Source organism: Henckelia pumila, chromosome 4 (assembly GCF_033568475.1).
Source record: "Henckelia pumila isolate YLH828 chromosome 4, ASM3356847v2, whole genome shotgun sequence".
NCBI lineage: Eukaryota > Viridiplantae > Streptophyta > Magnoliopsida > Lamiales > Gesneriaceae > Henckelia > Henckelia pumila.
The window spans coordinates 187,450,325-187,466,263 of NC_133123.1; the positions used below are offsets into that span (position 1 = coordinate 187,450,325).

At 47.1% G+C, this 15,939-nt stretch overlaps 16 non-coding genes and 1 pseudogene across 16 annotated transcripts; all 17 read right to left on the reverse strand.

Annotated features, from left to right (window-relative positions):
- Positions 1-104: 104 nt before the first annotated feature.
- LOC140869213 (5S ribosomal RNA) lies at positions 105-223 on the reverse strand. Its single transcript, XR_012146599.1, has one exon. It is a non-coding gene; the product is annotated as a 5S ribosomal RNA (ribosomal RNA).
- Positions 224-622: 399 nt separating this feature from the next.
- On the reverse strand, positions 623-741 carry LOC140868238 (5S ribosomal RNA). The gene has a single exon (XR_012145665.1). It is a non-coding gene; the product is annotated as a 5S ribosomal RNA (ribosomal RNA).
- A 401-nt stretch (positions 742-1,142) lies between these two features.
- Positions 1,143-1,261, reverse strand: LOC140870375 (5S ribosomal RNA). Its single transcript, XR_012147339.1, has one exon. It is a non-coding gene; the product is annotated as a 5S ribosomal RNA (ribosomal RNA).
- Positions 1,262-1,659: 398 nt separating this feature from the next.
- LOC140868120 (5S ribosomal RNA) lies at positions 1,660-1,778 on the reverse strand. The gene has a single exon (XR_012145553.1). It is a non-coding gene; the product is annotated as a 5S ribosomal RNA (ribosomal RNA).
- Positions 1,779-2,178: 400 nt separating this feature from the next.
- On the reverse strand, positions 2,179-2,297 carry LOC140869393 (5S ribosomal RNA; annotated as a pseudogene).
- Positions 2,298-2,697: 400 nt separating this feature from the next.
- Positions 2,698-2,816, reverse strand: LOC140869044 (5S ribosomal RNA). The gene has a single exon (XR_012146437.1). It is a non-coding gene; the product is annotated as a 5S ribosomal RNA (ribosomal RNA).
- A 399-nt stretch (positions 2,817-3,215) lies between these two features.
- Positions 3,216-3,334, reverse strand: LOC140869912 (5S ribosomal RNA). Its single transcript, XR_012146902.1, has one exon. It is a non-coding gene; the product is annotated as a 5S ribosomal RNA (ribosomal RNA).
- A 399-nt stretch (positions 3,335-3,733) lies between these two features.
- Positions 3,734-3,852, reverse strand: LOC140870263 (5S ribosomal RNA). The gene has a single exon (XR_012147233.1). It is a non-coding gene; the product is annotated as a 5S ribosomal RNA (ribosomal RNA).
- Positions 3,853-4,251: 399 nt separating this feature from the next.
- Positions 4,252-4,370, reverse strand: LOC140867956 (5S ribosomal RNA). Its single transcript, XR_012145394.1, has one exon. It is a non-coding gene; the product is annotated as a 5S ribosomal RNA (ribosomal RNA).
- Positions 4,371-4,771: 401 nt separating this feature from the next.
- LOC140869277 (5S ribosomal RNA) lies at positions 4,772-4,890 on the reverse strand. The gene has a single exon (XR_012146659.1). It is a non-coding gene; the product is annotated as a 5S ribosomal RNA (ribosomal RNA).
- Positions 4,891-5,289: 399 nt separating this feature from the next.
- On the reverse strand, positions 5,290-5,408 carry LOC140868256 (5S ribosomal RNA). Its single transcript, XR_012145682.1, has one exon. It is a non-coding gene; the product is annotated as a 5S ribosomal RNA (ribosomal RNA).
- Positions 5,409-5,807: 399 nt separating this feature from the next.
- LOC140868191 (5S ribosomal RNA) lies at positions 5,808-5,926 on the reverse strand. The gene has a single exon (XR_012145617.1). It is a non-coding gene; the product is annotated as a 5S ribosomal RNA (ribosomal RNA).
- A 401-nt stretch (positions 5,927-6,327) lies between these two features.
- On the reverse strand, positions 6,328-6,446 carry LOC140868343 (5S ribosomal RNA). Its single transcript, XR_012145765.1, has one exon. It is a non-coding gene; the product is annotated as a 5S ribosomal RNA (ribosomal RNA).
- A 301-nt stretch (positions 6,447-6,747) lies between these two features.
- On the reverse strand, positions 6,748-6,866 carry LOC140870418 (5S ribosomal RNA). Its single transcript, XR_012147381.1, has one exon. It is a non-coding gene; the product is annotated as a 5S ribosomal RNA (ribosomal RNA).
- A 471-nt stretch (positions 6,867-7,337) lies between these two features.
- LOC140868484 (5S ribosomal RNA) lies at positions 7,338-7,456 on the reverse strand. Its single transcript, XR_012145899.1, has one exon. It is a non-coding gene; the product is annotated as a 5S ribosomal RNA (ribosomal RNA).
- A 401-nt stretch (positions 7,457-7,857) lies between these two features.
- Positions 7,858-7,976, reverse strand: LOC140868537 (5S ribosomal RNA). The gene has a single exon (XR_012145950.1). It is a non-coding gene; the product is annotated as a 5S ribosomal RNA (ribosomal RNA).
- Positions 7,977-8,377: 401 nt separating this feature from the next.
- On the reverse strand, positions 8,378-8,496 carry LOC140868452 (5S ribosomal RNA). The gene has a single exon (XR_012145869.1). It is a non-coding gene; the product is annotated as a 5S ribosomal RNA (ribosomal RNA).
- Between the last annotated feature and the right edge of the window lie 7,443 nt (positions 8,497-15,939).

Consider the following 15,939-nt stretch of genomic DNA (forward strand, 5'->3'; position numbering starts at 1 on the left):
GCATCTTTTCTATCCGCGGATTGGACTGAAAAAGTCGGTAATAGGACGGCGAGGAATCGGAAAAATAAGAAGTACGAGTAAGAAAAAAAGAAATTAATGAAAAAGGGGTGCAACACGAGGACTTCCCAGGGGGTCACCCATCCTAGTACTGCTCTCGCCCAAGCACGCTTAACTTCGGAGTTCTGATGGGATCCGGTGCATTAGTACTAGTAAGATCGCACCCAACAAGGAATGAATTCTTTATTTTTTGTCTCTCGAATTGCGGATCAGAGGAACAGGAGCTGCAGTTTCAAACGGACATAACTTTCGATCTGCTGAGAGTTACGGGAGCTTCAGCCTGCTCACGCGAAGCTCTTCTCGATACCTACAGCGCGTATCTCGGTCTAAGAGACGAAGAAGCTCAAATTCAAACCCGAAGATGGTTTTTGGGTGCATTTTTCTCATAGGACTTGCTGGGACCCACCGAAGTGGCCCGCGTCACCCAGATCGCATGTTCACGTCGTGTGATTCAGTCTATTGTATCTTTTTTATCCGTGGATTAGACTGAAAGAGTCGGAAATAGGACGGAGAGGAATCGGAAGAACAAGATGTACGAGTAAGAAAAAAAGAAACTAATTGAAAAGGGGTGCAACACGAGGACTTCCCAGGGGGTCACCCATCCTAGTACTGCTCTTGCCCAAGCATGCATAACTTCGGAGTTCTGATGGGATCCGGTGCATTAGTGCTGGTATGCTCGCACCCAATAGTGAATGAATTCTTTATTTTTTCGTCTCTCAAATTGCGAATCAAATGAACAGGAGCTGCAGTTTCAAACGGACATAACTTTCGATCGGCTAAGAGTTACTGGAGCTTCAGCCTGCTCACGCGAAGCTCCACTCGATACCTATAGTGCGTATCTAGGTTAAAGCGACGAAGACGCTCAAATTCCAAAACAGAGATGGTCTTTCGGGGCATTTTTCCCGTATGTCACGCTGGGACCCACCGAAGCGGCCCGCGACACCCAGATCGCACTATCACATCGTATGATTCAATCTATTGCATCTTTTCTATCCGCGGATTGGACTGAAAGAGTCGGAAATAGGACGGAGAGGAATCGAAAAGAATTAGAAGTACGAGTAAGGAAAAAAAAAATTAATGAAAAAGGAGTGCAACACGAGGACTTCCCAGGGGGTCACCCATCCTAGTACTGCTCTCGCCCAAGGACGCTTAACTTCGGGGTTCTGATGGGATCCGGTGCATTAGTGCTGGTATGATCGCACCCAATAGTGAATGAATTTTTATTGTTTTGTCTCTCGAATTGCGGATCGGAGGAACAGGAGCTGCAGTTTCAAACGGACATAACTTTCGGTCGGCTAAGAGTTACGGGAGCTTCAGCCTGTTCACACGAAGCTCCTCTTGATACCTACAGCAAGTATCTTGGTCTAAGAGACGGAGACGCTCAAATTACAACCCGGATATGGTCTTTCGGGGCGTTTTTCCCGTAGGGCATTCTGAGACCCACTGTAGCGGCCTGCGTCACCCAGATCGCACGTTCACGTCGTGTGATTAAGTCTATTGCATCTTTTCTATCCGCGGATTGGACTGAAAGAGTCGGTAATAGGATGGCGAGGAATCGGAAAAACAAGAAGTACGAGTAAGAAAAAAAGAAATTAATGAAAAAGAGTGCAACACAAGGACTTCCCAGGGGGTCACCCATCCTAGTACTGCTCTCGCCCAAGCACGCTTAACTTCGGAGTTCTGATGGGATCCGGTACATTAGTGCTGGTATGATCGCACCCAACAGTGAATGAATTCTTTATTTTTTTGTCTCTCGAATTGCGGATCGGAGGATCCGGAGCTGCAGTTTCAAACGGACGTAACTTTCGATCGGCTAAGAGTTACGGGAGCTTTAGTCTGTTCACACGAAGCTCCTCTTTATACCTACAGCAAGAATCTCGGTCTAAGAGACGGAGACGCTCAAATTATAACCCGGAGATGGTCTTTTGGGGCGTTTTTCCCGTAGGGCTTGCTGGGACCCACTGAAGCGGCCTGCGTCACCAAGATCGCACGTTCACGTCGTGTGATTAAGTCTATTGCATCTTTTCTATCCGCGGATTGGACTGAAAGAGTCGGTAATAGGACGGCGGGGAATCGGAAATATAAGAAGTACGAGTAAGAAAAAAAGAAATTAATGAAAAAGGGGTGCAACACGAGGACTTCCCAGGGGGTCACCCATCCTAGTACTGCTCTCGCCCAAGTACGCTTAACTTCGGAGTTATGATGGGATGCGGTGCATTAGTGCTGTTATGATCGCACGCAACAGTGAATGAATTTTTATTGTTTTGTCTCTCGAATTGCGGATCGGAGGAACAGGAGCTGCACTTTCAAACGGACATAACTTTCGATCGGCTAAGAGGTACGGGAGCTTCAGCCTGTTCACACGAAGCTCCTCTCGATACCTACACCATGTATCTCGGTCTAAGAGACGGAGACGCTCAAATTACAACCCGGAGATGGTCTTTCGGGGCATTTTTCTCATTGGATGTGCTGGGACCCACCGAAGTGGCCCGCGTCACCCAGATCGCACGTTCACGTCGTGTGATTCAGTCTATTGCATCTTTTCTATCCGTGGATTGGACTGAAAGAGTCGGAAATAGGATGGAGAGGAATCAGAAGAACAAGATGTACGAGTAAGAAAAAAAGAAACTAATTAAAAAAGGGGTACAACACGAGGACTTTCCAGGGGGTCACCCATCCTAGTACTGCTCTTGCCCAAGCACGCATAACTTCAGATTTCTGATGGGATCCGGTGCATTAGTGCTGGTATGATCGCACCCAATAGTGAATGAATTCTTTATTTTTTTGTCTCTCGAATTGCGGATCGGAGGAACAGGAGCTGCAGTTTCAAACAGACATAACTTTCGATCGGCTGAGAGTTACTGGAGCTTCAGCCTGCTCACGCAAAGCTCCAATCGATACCTATAGTGCGTATCTAGATAAAGAGACGGAGACGCTCAAATTCCAAAATGGAGATGGTCTTTCGGGGCATTTTTCCCGTATGTCGCGCTGGGACCCACCGAAGCGGCCCGCGTCACCCAGATCGCACGTTCCCATCGTATGATTCAGTCTATTGCATCTTTTCTATCCGCTGATTGGACTGAAAGAGTCGGAAATGGGACAGAGAGGAATCGGAAGAATTAGAAGTACGAGTAAGAAAAAAAGAAATTAATGAAAAAGGGGTGCAACACGAGGACTTCCCAGGGGGTCACCCATCCTAGTACTGCTCTCGCCCAAGCACGCTTAACTTCGGAGTTCTGATGGGATCCGGTGCATTAGTGCTTGTATGATCGCAACCAATAGTGAATGGATTTTTATTGTTTTGTCTCTCGAATTACGGATCGGAGAAACATGAGCTGCAGTTTCAAACGGACATAACTTTCGATCGGCTAAGAGTTATGGGAGCTTCAGCCTGTTCACACGAAGCTCCTCTCGATACCTACAGCAAGTATCTCGGTCTAAGAGACGGAGACGCTCAAATTTCAACCCGAAGATGGTCTTTTGGGGCGTTTTTCCCGTAGGACGTGCTGGGACCCACTGAAACGTCCTGCGTCACCCAGATCGCACATTCACGTCGTGTGATTAAGTCTATTGCATCTTTTCTATCCGCGGATTGGACTGAAAGAGTCGGAAATAGGACGGCGAGGAATCAGAAAAACAAAAAGTACGAGTAAGAAAAAAAGAAATTAATGAAAAAGGGGTGCAACACGAGGTCTTCCCAGGGGGTCACCCATCCTAGTACTGCTCTCGCCCAAGCACGATTAACTTCGGAGTTCTGATGGGATCCGGTGCATTAGTGCTGGTATGATCGAACCCAATAGTTAATGAATTTTTATTGTTTTGTCTCTCGAATTGCGGATCGGAGGAACAGGAGCTGCAGTTTCAAACGGACATAACTTTCGATCGGCTAAGAGTTACGGGAGCTTCAGCCTGTTCACACGAAGCTCCTCTCGATACCTACAGCAAGTATCTCGGTCTAAGAGATGGAGACTCTCAAATTACAACCGGGATATGGTCTTTCGGGGCGTTTTTCCCGTAGGGCGTGCAGGGACCCACTAAAGCGGCCTGCGTCACCCAGATCGCACGTTCACGTCGTGTGATTAAGTCTATTGCATCTTTTCTATCCGCGGATTGGACTGAAAGAGTCGTTAATAGGACGGCGAGGATTCAGAAAAACAAGAAGTACGAGTAAGAAAAAAAGAAATTAATGAAAAAGGGGTGCAACAAAAGGACTTCCCAGGAGGTCACCCATCCTAGTACTGCTCTCGCCCAAGCACGCTTAACTTCGGAGTTCTGATGGGATCCGATGCATTAGTGCTGATATGATCGCACCCAACAGTGAATGAATTCTTTATTTTTTTGTCTCTCGAATTGCGGATCGGAGGATCCGGAGCTGCAGTTTCAAACGGACATAACTTTCGATCGGCTAAGAGTTACGGGAGCTTCAGCCTGTTCACACGAAGCTCCTCTTTATACCTACAGCAAGTATCTCGGTCTAAGAGACGGAGACACTCAAATTACAACCCAGAGATGGTCTTTCGGGGCGTTTTTCCCGTAGGGCGTGCTGGGACCCACTGAAGTGGCCTGCGTCACCCAGATCGCACGTTCACGTCGTGTGATTAAGTTTATTGCTTCTTTTCTATCCGCGGATTGGAATGAAAAAGTCGGTAATAGGACGGCGGGGAATCGGAAATATAAGAAGTACGAGTAAGAAAAAAAAGAAATTAATGAAAAAGGGGTGCAACACGAGGGCTTCCCAGGGGGTCACCCATCCTAGTACTGCTTTCGCCCAAGCACGCTTAACTTCGGAGTTCTGATGGGATGCAGTGCATTAGTGCTGTTATGATCGAACCCAACAGTGAATGAATTTTTATTGTTTTGTCTCTCGAATTGCGGATCGGAGGAACAGGAGCTGCAGTTTCAAACGGACATAACTTTCGATCGGCTAAGAGTTACGGGAGCTTCAGCCTGTTCACACGAAGCTCCTCTCGATACCTACACCAAGTATCTCGGTCTAAGAGACAGAGACGCTCAAATTACAACCCCGAGATGGTCTTCCGGGGCGTTTTTCCCGTAGGGCGCATTGGGACCCATTGAAGCGTCCTGCGTCACCCAGATCGCACGTTCACGTCGTGTGATTAAGTCTATTGCATCTTTTCTATCCGCGGGTTGGACTGAAAAAGTCGGAAATAGAACGGCGAGGAATCGGAAAAACAAGAAGTACGAGTAAGAAAAAAAGAAATTAATGAAAAAGGGATGCAACACGAGTACTTCCCAGGGGGTCACCCATCCTAGTACTGCTATCGCCCAAGCACGCTTAACTTCGGAGTTCTGATGGGATCCGGTGCATTAATGATGGTATGATCGCACCCAATAGTGAATGAATTCTTTATTTTTTTGTCTCTCGAATTGCGGATCGGAGGAACAGGAGCTGCAGTTTTAAACGGACATAACTTTTGATCGGCTAAAAGTTACGGGAGCTTCAGCCCGTTCACACGAAGCTCCTCTTGATACCTACAGCAAGTATCTCGGTCTAAGAGACGGAGACGCTCAAATTACAACCCGGAGATGGTCTTTCGGGGCGTTTTTCCCGTCGGGCATGCTGGGACCCATTGAAGCGGCCTGCGTCACCTAGATCGCACGTTCACGTCGTGTGATTAAGTCAATATCATTTTTCTATCCGCGGATTGGACTGAAAGAGTCGGAAATAGGACGGCGAGGAATCGAAAAAACAAGAAGTACGAGTAAGAAAAAAAGAAATTAATGAAAAAGGGGTGCAACACGAGAACTTCCCAGGGGGTCACCTATCCTAGTACTGCTCTCGCCCAAGCACGCTGAACTTCAGAGTTCTGATGGGATCCAGTGCATTAGTACTGGTATGATCGCACCCAACAGTGAATGAATTCTTTATTTTTTTGTCTCTCGAATTGCGGATCGGAGGAACAGGAGCTGCAGTTTCAAACGGACATAACTTTCGATCTGCTGAGAGTTACGGGAGCTTCAGCCTGCTCACGCGAAGCTCTTCTCGATACCTACAGCGCGTATCTCGGTCATAGAGATGGAGAAGCTCAAATTCAAACCCGAAGATGGTCTTTGGGGGAATTTTTCCCGTAGGACGCACTGGGACCCACCGAAGTGGCCCGCGTCACCCAGATCGCACGTTCACGTCGTGTGATTCAGTCTATTGCGTCTTTTCTATTCGTGGATTGGACTGAAAGAGTCGGAAATAGGACGGAGAGGAATCGGAAGAACAAGATGTACGAGTAAGAAAAAAAGAAACTAATTAAAAAAGGGGTGCAACACGAGGACTTCCCAGGGGGTCACCCATCCTAGTACTGCTCTTGCCCAAGCACGCATGACTTCGGAGTTCTGATGGGATTCGGTGCATTAGTGCTGGTATGATCGCACCCAATAGTGAATGAATTCTTTATTTTTTTGTCTCTCGAATTGCGGATCGGAGGAACAGGAGCTGCAGTTTCAAATGGACATAACTTTCGATCGACTGAGAGTTACTAGAGCTTCAGCCTGCTCACGCAAAGCTCCACTCGATACCTATACTGCGTATCGAGGTAAAAGAGACGGATACGCTCAAATTCCAAAACGGAGATGGTCTTTTCTATCCGCGGATTGGACTGAAAGAGTCGGAAATAGGACGGAGAGGAATCGAAATAATTAGAAGTACGAGTAAGAAAAAAAGAAATTAATGAAAAAGGGGTGCAACACAAGGACTTCCCAGGGGGTCACCCATCCTAGTACTGCTCTAGCCCAAGCACGCTTAACTTCATAGTTCTGATGGGATCTGGTGCATTAGTGCTGGTATGATCGCACCCAACACCCAAGCACGCTTAACTTCGTAGTTCTGATGGGATCCGGTGCATTAGTGCTGGTATGATCGCACCCAACAATGAATGAATATTTGATCTTTTTGTCTCTTGAATTGCGCATCGGAGGAAAAGGAGCTGCAGTTTCAAACGGACATAACTTTCGATCTGCTGAGAGTTACGGGAGCTTCAGCTTGCTCACGCGAAGCTCTTCTTGATACCTACAACGCGTATGTCGGTCTAAGAGACCGAGAAGCTCAAATTCAAACCCGGAGATTGTCTTTGGGGGCTTTTTTCACGTAGGGCATGCTGGGACCCACCGAAGTGGCCCGAGTCACCCAGATCGGACGTTCACGTCCTGTGATTCAGTCTATTGCATCTTTTCTATCCGCGGATTGGACTAAAAGAGTCGGAAATAGGACGGAGAGAAATCGGAAGAACAAGATGTACGAGTAAGAAAAAAACAAACTAATAAAAAATAGGGTGCAACACGAGGACTTCCCAGGGGGTCACCCATCCTAGTACTGCTCTTGCCCAAGCACGCATAAATTTGGAGTTCTGATGGGATCCGGTGCATTAGTGCTGGTATGATCGCACCCAACAGTGAATTAATTCTTTATTTTTTTGTCTCTCGAATTGCGGATTGGAGGAACAGGAGCTGCAGTTTCAAACGGACACAACTTTCGATCGGCTGAGAGTTACTGGAGCTTCAGCCTGCTCACGCGAAGCTCCACTCGATACCTATAGTGCGTATCTCGGTTAAAGAGACGGAGACGCTCAAATTCCAAAACGGAGATGGTCTTTCGGGGCATTTTTCCCGTATGTCGTGCTGGGACCCATAGAAGCGGCCCGCGTCACCCAGATCGCACGTTCACATCGTATAATTAAGTTTATTGCATCTTTTCTATCTGCGGATTGGACTGCAAGAGTCGGAAATAGGACGGCGAGGAATCAAAAGAACAAGAAGTACGAGTAAGAAAAAAAGAAATTAATGAAAAAAGGGGTGCAACACGAGGACTTCCCAGGGGGTCACCCATCCTAGTACTGCTCTCGCACAGGCATGCTTAACTTTGGAGTTCTGATGGGATCCGGTGCATTAGTGCTGGTATAATCGCATCCAATAGTTAATGAATTCTTTATTGTTTTGTCTCTCGAATTGCGGATCGAAGGAACAGGAGCTGCAGTTTCAAACGGACATAACTTTCGATCTGCTGAGAGTTACGGGAGCTTCAGCCTGCTCACGCGAAGCTCTTGTCGTTACCTACAGCACGTATCTCGGTCTAAGAGACGGAGAAGATCAAATTCAAACCCGGAGATGGTCTTTGGGGTCATTTTTCCCATAGGGCACGCTGGGACCCACCGAAGTGGCCTGCGTCACCCAGATCGCACGTTCACGTCGTGTGATTCAGTCTATTGCATCTTTTCTATCCGTGGATTGGACTGAAAGAGTCGAAAATAGGACGGAGAGGAATCGAAAGAACAAGATGTACGAGTAAGAAAAAAAGAAACTAATTAAAAAAGGGGTGCAACACGAGGACTTCCTAGGGGGTCACCCATCCGAGTACTGCTCTTGCCTAAGCACGCATAACTTCGGAGTTCTGATGGGATCCGGTGCATTAGTGCTGGTATGATCGCACCCAATAGTGAATTAATTCTTTATTTTTTTGTCTCTCGAATTGCGGATCAGAGGAACAGGAGCTACAGTTTCAAACGGACATAACTTTCGATCGGCTGAGAGTTACTGGAGCTTCAGCCTGCTCACGCGAAGCTCCACTCGATACCTATAGTGCGTGTAGTGACCCTTACCCAGATCACCTACTAAACAGAACTTAGGCATGCAATTAACTTAATTAAACAGATATCAGAATAAAACTGCGGAAACCATAAATAGTTTACAACCCCAAGTAAAGGAATCTGTAATTTATCCAATAATATACAACCAAATCTAATAGCTGTATAAACCCAAACAACAGTAATAAAACCTAAATGAAGCTCCAGCTGGCCAACCACTGACTAGCCCCTGGATCCACCCTCCTCGTCCAATCGCAAACCTGCCCAATGGAATAGGGTGTCCAGAAAATACAGAGTACGAGACGTGAGCATAGAACGCTCAGTGCGAGAGTATGAGTATACATGCATGCAAAGTGAACTCCCTATAGACTCGAGGTCAAGGATCAGATAACAGAGACAGACCGGGCCTTGGTATGTAGCACGCTGTGCCGTAGCTTCAGGAGGTGGCTCCCATACCGAGATAACCGTGGATATGCCGGACCCAAATCGATGGAAGTCCATCCACTAACAGGATAGGGTACAACCCTACTAACAGACATCTCGAAAGAGATACAGCAAGATGCAAATGAATGCAGCATAATATCATGGCATATAAATCATGCAGTCACATAATACATGCATACTCAGTCAGGATATCTCGAACAGTACTTTCGTACCTCAAAACAGTGCAAGCTCTACCAACTCTAGGTCTACGCCTATAGTCTGCTCTACACTGCCAAATGATACTACCATCATTAAGGTGTTCTAAAAGCCTTAACTAAGCTATTGCATACTCCTAAATATTTATAGGAAGCAAAAGCTATACCTTCGTCCGTCGTTAGCCCTTTGATGTCGATGCCTCCAAAACTTGGGCACAACTCCGCTACGAGTACCGAACGCCTCGCTGACCTCCGGACCAAGCCTAAGAAGACTAGAACAGCTCCAAAAGGACAAGAATGGAAAGGAGAACTCGGAATTGGCAAATGAAAGTGAAGCCTCGGCCTTCTATTTATAGACAACGATCGGAACTTCCGATCCTTGATTGGAACGTCCGAACTTGACTCCGGATAGGGGTGATCGGAGCTTCCGGTCCTGATCGGAGCTTCCGATCCAACCACACGTCATGCCTGACGTAATATCATCGGTGCCTCCGATCGCTCATCGGAGCTTCCAATCCTGTTTGGAGCTTCCGATCGTGCCTTCGGAGCTTCTGATCCGTCCGATACCCAATTCAATTAATTAGCATTAATCCTTAATTACTGATTTTGGTTATAGGCTACTACATTCTCCCCCACTTAAGATATTTCTTCCTCGAAATCAGATCTTAAGTACCGAATGCAAGAACAGAAATCGGAAACATTCTTTATTCAAATCAAACGTTTACAGAGTTTACAACTGAATACAACTTTAAAGAATGAAATCAAAACAACTCAGGATGGTCTTTACGCATCCTGTCCTCAAGCTCCCAAGTAGCTTCCTCAGTGCCTCGGCGCTACCACTGAACTAAAACCAAAGGAATGACTTTGTTTCGTAAAACCTTATCCTTATAATCCAGGATACGAAGAGGTTTCTCAACATAAGTCAAATCCTTGTCTACCTGAACCTCAGACCGCTGCAGAATATGAGATTCATCTGCCACATACCGTAGTAACAGAGATACGTGGAACACGTCGTGAATACTGGATAGATGCGGTGGCAAAGCTAGTCGATAAGCCAAATCGCCAATGCTCTCCAAGATCTCAAACGGACCGATAAATCTGGGAGACAACTTGCCCTTAAGGCCAAATCTGAGAATCTTGCGGAAAGGTGACACTCTCAGAAACACTTTCTCCCCGACCTCGAACTACAAAGGCCTACGCTTGATATTAGCATAGCTGGCCTGACGATCCTGTGCAGTCTTAATCCGTTTCTTGATTTGATCAACAATGTCTATCGCCTGCTGGATAAACTCTGGTCCCTCAGCCTGTCTCTCCCCCACTTCTTCCCAGAAGAGTGGAGTACGACAACGTCGCCCATACAATGCCTCAAAAGGTGCCATCCCAATACTAGTGTGATAGCTGTTGTTGTAAGCGAACTCGATCAACGGCAAATGATCCTGCCAGGCTGAACCAAAATCCATGACGCACGCTCTAAGCATATCCTCTAACGTACGGATAGTGCGCTCTGACTGACCATCAGTCTCCGGATGATAGGCTGTACTCAAACTGAGAGTAGTAACCATCGCACGCTGAACACTCCCCCAGAATCTAGAAGTAAACCTGGGGTCCCGATCGCTGACAATGCTCACAGGCACTCCATGAAGTCGAACGATCTCCTGAATGTACATTTGTGCCATGCGATCCACAGAGTACTCTCGGCTATAGGCAATGAAATGCGCTGACTTGGTGAGTAGGGTCCACCACAACCCAGATAGCATCACAGTTCCTCGGGGATACCGGCAAATGGGTCAAAAAGTCCATTGTGATAAACTCCCATTTCCATTCAGGAATAGGCAGACTGTGAAGCAATCCTCCAGGTCGTCGGTGCTCTGCCTTGACCTGTTGTCACACCAAACATCTCGAAACAAACTGATAAACACTGCGTTTCATTCCCTTCCACCAAAAACGAGTACGTAGATCTTTGTACATCTTGTTGCTCCCAGGATGAATACTCAACTTAGTGCGATGCGCCTGAGACAAAATCTCCTCTCGCAACTCTTCATCCTGCGGAATCACAAGCCTACCAGAAAAAAACAGAAAGCCATCTGACTGATAATGAAATCCAGACGAGCTACCCTCGTTAGCTAGACGAGCTAAACGCTGGGTCTTCGAATCAGACATCTGAGCATCTCGGATCCGCGAATACAAGGCTGGCTCAGATAATATCGCAAACATCTGGATACTCTGCATATCTTTCTTATGCTTGAAGGTATAACCTGAAGTACAACAGTCACTGATCGCACTAGACATCGAACAAGTCTGAAGTGCGGATAATTGCACCTTGCGACTCAAAGCATCAGCGGTGAGATTAGCAGCTCTCGGATGGTACTTAATCTCGCAATCATAGTCCTTAAGCAAATCCATCCAACGTCTCTGCCTCATGTTCAACTCCGCTTGAGTGAACAAATACTTGAGACTCTTATGGTTGGTGAAGATCTCAAATTTCTCGCCATACAGATAATGACGCCAGATCTTCAAAGCGAACACAATGGCTGCTAACTCTAAATCATGGACTGGGTAGTTGTCCTCGTGAAGCTTCAGCTGTCTAGAAGCGTATGCGATCACATGCCCATTCTGAGTCAGGAAACAACCTAACCCCTGAAGAGAAGCATCCGTGTAAACTACATACCCTCCAGATCCTGTCGGTAATGCCAAAACCGACGCAGAAGTCAACCGCCGTTGAAGCTCACGGAAATTCTCCTCGCACTCGGAGGACCACTCGAAATCCACACCCTTGAGGGTAAGCTGCGTCAACGGTCGAGCTAACTGAGAGAAGTTCAGAATGAAGCGACGATAAAACCCTGCTAGACCCAGAAAACTACGGATCTCAACAACTGTCGTCAGACGCGACCAATTAAGTACCGCTTCAATCTTGCTTGGATCAACAGAAATCCCTTCCCTGGATATGATATGGCCAAGAAAGACCACTCTATCCATCCAGAACTCACACTTTCTCAGCTTGGCGTATAACTGATCATCTCGAAGAGTCTGTAGTACCAACCACAAGTGAGAAACATGCTCTTCCGTATTACGTGAATACACCAAGATGTCGTCAATGAAGACCACGACAAACTTGTCCAAGTACTCCCTGAAGACGTGGTTCATCAAATCCATGAATATAGCCGACGCATTAGTCAAACCAAATGGCATCACTAGGAACTCGTAATGCCCATAGCGAGTATGGAATGCAGTCTTGGCTACGTCCTGATCACGGACTCTCAACTGATGATATCCAGATCTCAAGTCAATCTTGGAGTAAACTGACGTGCCCTGCAGCTGATCAAACAAGTCATCAATACGAGGCAACGGATACTTGTTCTTCACAGTGACTCGATTCAGCTGCCGATAGTCAATGCATAGCCGCATCGACCCATCCTTCTTCTTTACAAAGAGAACAGGAGCTCCCCAAGGAGACACACTAGGACGAATGTACCCCTTGTCTAAAAGATCCTGTAGCTGATTCTTCAACTCACGCATCTCTGACGGAGCCAGACGATACGGTGCTCTAGAAATAGGCGAAGTACCTGGCATCAACTCTATGCCAAACTCGACTTCCCTAGCAGGAGGAAAACCCGGAATCTCATCAGGAAACACATCTGGAAATTCATCCACAACAGGAATGCTCTCTATCCCAATACTCTCAACGGACAAATCAACTGCATAGATAAGGTAGCCTTCCCCGCCAGACTCTAGAGATCGACAGGCTCTCAAAGCTGATACTAAAGGCATCGGGGGTCGCGCTCCCTCACCATAGAAAAACCAGCTCTCACTCCCCTCTGGATGAAAGCGTACTAATCTCTGATAGCAGTCCACTGAAGCTCGATAGGTAGTCAACATATCTATTCCCAGAATGCAATCAAAGTCGTCCATCGCCAGGACCATGAGATTCGCTAACAGAATCTTCCCTTCGAACTCTAAAGGGCAACCCATCACTAGACGCTTAGCCAAAGCAGATTGGCCCGTCGGAGTAGAAAAAGACATCACTACGTCTAGTGCAATGCATGGTAACTTATGCCTCTTAACAAAACGTGCAGAAATGAAGGAATGAGATGCACCAGTGTCAATAAGTACAAGAGCAGGTATACCATAAAGCATAAATGTACCTCGATGACTTTCTCATTCTCCTCCACAGCTTGATCATGTCTCAGGGCAAACACCTGGCCAGAAGCTCGTGGCCTCAAATGAGAACTCCCAGCAGACTGTCCCTGCGACCTCTGCTGAACGGTGGCCTGAGAACCCGATCCTGAACTAGAACCAGAACCACCTCCCCCAGACAGTGGACAATCTCTCCGGATATGACCAGTCTCTCCACAACAGAAACAAGCTCCAGAAGCTCTGCGGCACTTGTCGGATGGATGGTTCTTCCCACAGTGATCACACTTGTCCTTCTTACCGTAACGAACAACACCTCCAGAACCAGAGGAAGAAGAAGATCCAGACTTCTTGAAAGTTTGGGCACGGGGACCCAAAGAACTAGCAGGCCTCGACTGAGGGAGTTCCGCCGAATGCTGTCCTCCGCCTGGTGACAACGGCTCACCAAACCCTCGTAGGACATGTCGTCGCCAACCGCCACACGGTCATGGATCTCAGGGTTAAGGCCCTGAAGGAACAGATTATACTTCATCTCTGAGCTATCAGCAATCTCGGGGCAATATGATAGCAGATCAAAGAACCTCTGCTGATATTCATCGATAGACATGGCTCCCTGTCGCAGACTCAGTAGCTCTCCTGCCTTTGACTGACGGAGTGCAGGAGGAAAATACCGCTTTTGGAAAGCTGTGCGGAACTCGGCCCAGGTGGCCACTCCTCTCGCCACGACAAAAGGTGCAGAAGTAAACCTCCACCACCTGCGCGCACGCCCATCCAGAAGATAGCCAAGGGTTTCCACTTTCTGCTCCTTGGTGCATTGGAAAGTCTGAAAAGTCATTTCCATGCGGTCTAACCAGTTCTCTGCATCCTCTGGTGACTCACCCCCAACTAAGGGCTTAGGACCCATAGCTAAGAATCGACGCACAGTGAAACGCTCGTCGTCATGGTGACGATGACGCCGTTTTGGACGAGGCTCCCGGTCGGCATCTCCCCAACACCCACCAACACTGCCATGAGAACTCTGGTCGTCACGATTTGACATCTACAAAAATACCTCAAGATGAGACTAAATCCCAAGAAATCTTTTGCATGCTCTGATACCATAAATGTAGTGACCCTTACCCGGATCACCTACTAAACAGAACTTAGGCATGCAATTAACTTAATTAAACAGATATCAGAATAAAACTGCGGAAACCATAAATAGTTTACAACCCCAAGTAAAGGAATTTGTAATTTATCCAATAATATACAACCAAATCGAATAGCTGTATAAACCCAAACAACAGTAATAAAACCTAAACGAAGCTCTAGCTGGCCAACCACTGACTAGCCCCTCCTGGATCCACCCTCCTCGTCCAATCGCAAACCTGCCCAATGGAATAGGGTGTCCAGAAAATACAGAGTACGAGACGTGAGCATAAAATGCTCAGTGCGAGAGTATGAGTATACATGCATGCAAAGTGAACTCCCTATAGACTCGAGGTCAAGGATCAGATAACAGAGATAGACCGGGCCCTGGTATGTAGCACGCTGTGCCGTCGCTTCAGGAGGTGGCTCCCATACCGAGATAACCGTGGATACGCCGGACCCAAATCGATGGAAGTCCATCCACTAACAGGATAGGGTACAACCCTACTAATAGACATCTCGAAAGAGATACAACAAGATGCAAATGAATGCAGCATAATATCAAGGCATATAAATCATGCAGTCACATAATACATGCATACTCAGTCAGGATATCTCGAACAGTACTTTCGTACCTCAAAACAGTGCAAGCTCTACCAACTCTAGGTCCACGCCTATAATCTGCTCTACACTGCCAAATGATACTACCATCATTAAGGTGTTCTAAAAGCCTTAACTAAGCTATTGCATACTCCTAAATATTTATAGGAAGCAAAAGCTATACCTTCGTCCGTCGTTAGCCCTTTGATGTCGATGCCTCCAGAACTTGGGCACAACTCCGCTACGAGTACCGAACGCCTCGCTGACCTCCAGACCAAGCCTAAGAATACTAGAACAGCTCCAAAAGGACAAGAATGGAAAGGAGAACTCTGAATTGGCAAATGAAAGTGAAGCCTCGGCCTTCTATTTATAGACAACAATCGGAACTTCCGATCCTTGATCGGAACATCCGAACCTCGATCGGAACGTTCGATCCTGCCATCGGAGCTTCCGAAGATCCTGATCTGCCACGTGTCAAAATATCACTTGTTGACTCCGGATAGGGGTGATCGGAGCTTCCGGTCCTGATCGGAGCTTCCGATCCAACCACACGTCATGCCTGACGTAATATCATCGGTGCCTCCGATCGCTCATCGGAGCTTCCGATCCTGTTCGGAGCTTCCGATCGTGCCTTCGGAGCTTCCGATCCGTCCGATACCCAATTCAATTAATTAGCATTAATCCTTAATTACTGATTTTGGTTACGGGCTACTACAGTGCGTATCTAGGTTAAAGAGACGGAGACGCTCAAATTCCAAAACGGAGATGGTCTTTCGGTGCATTTTTCCCGTATG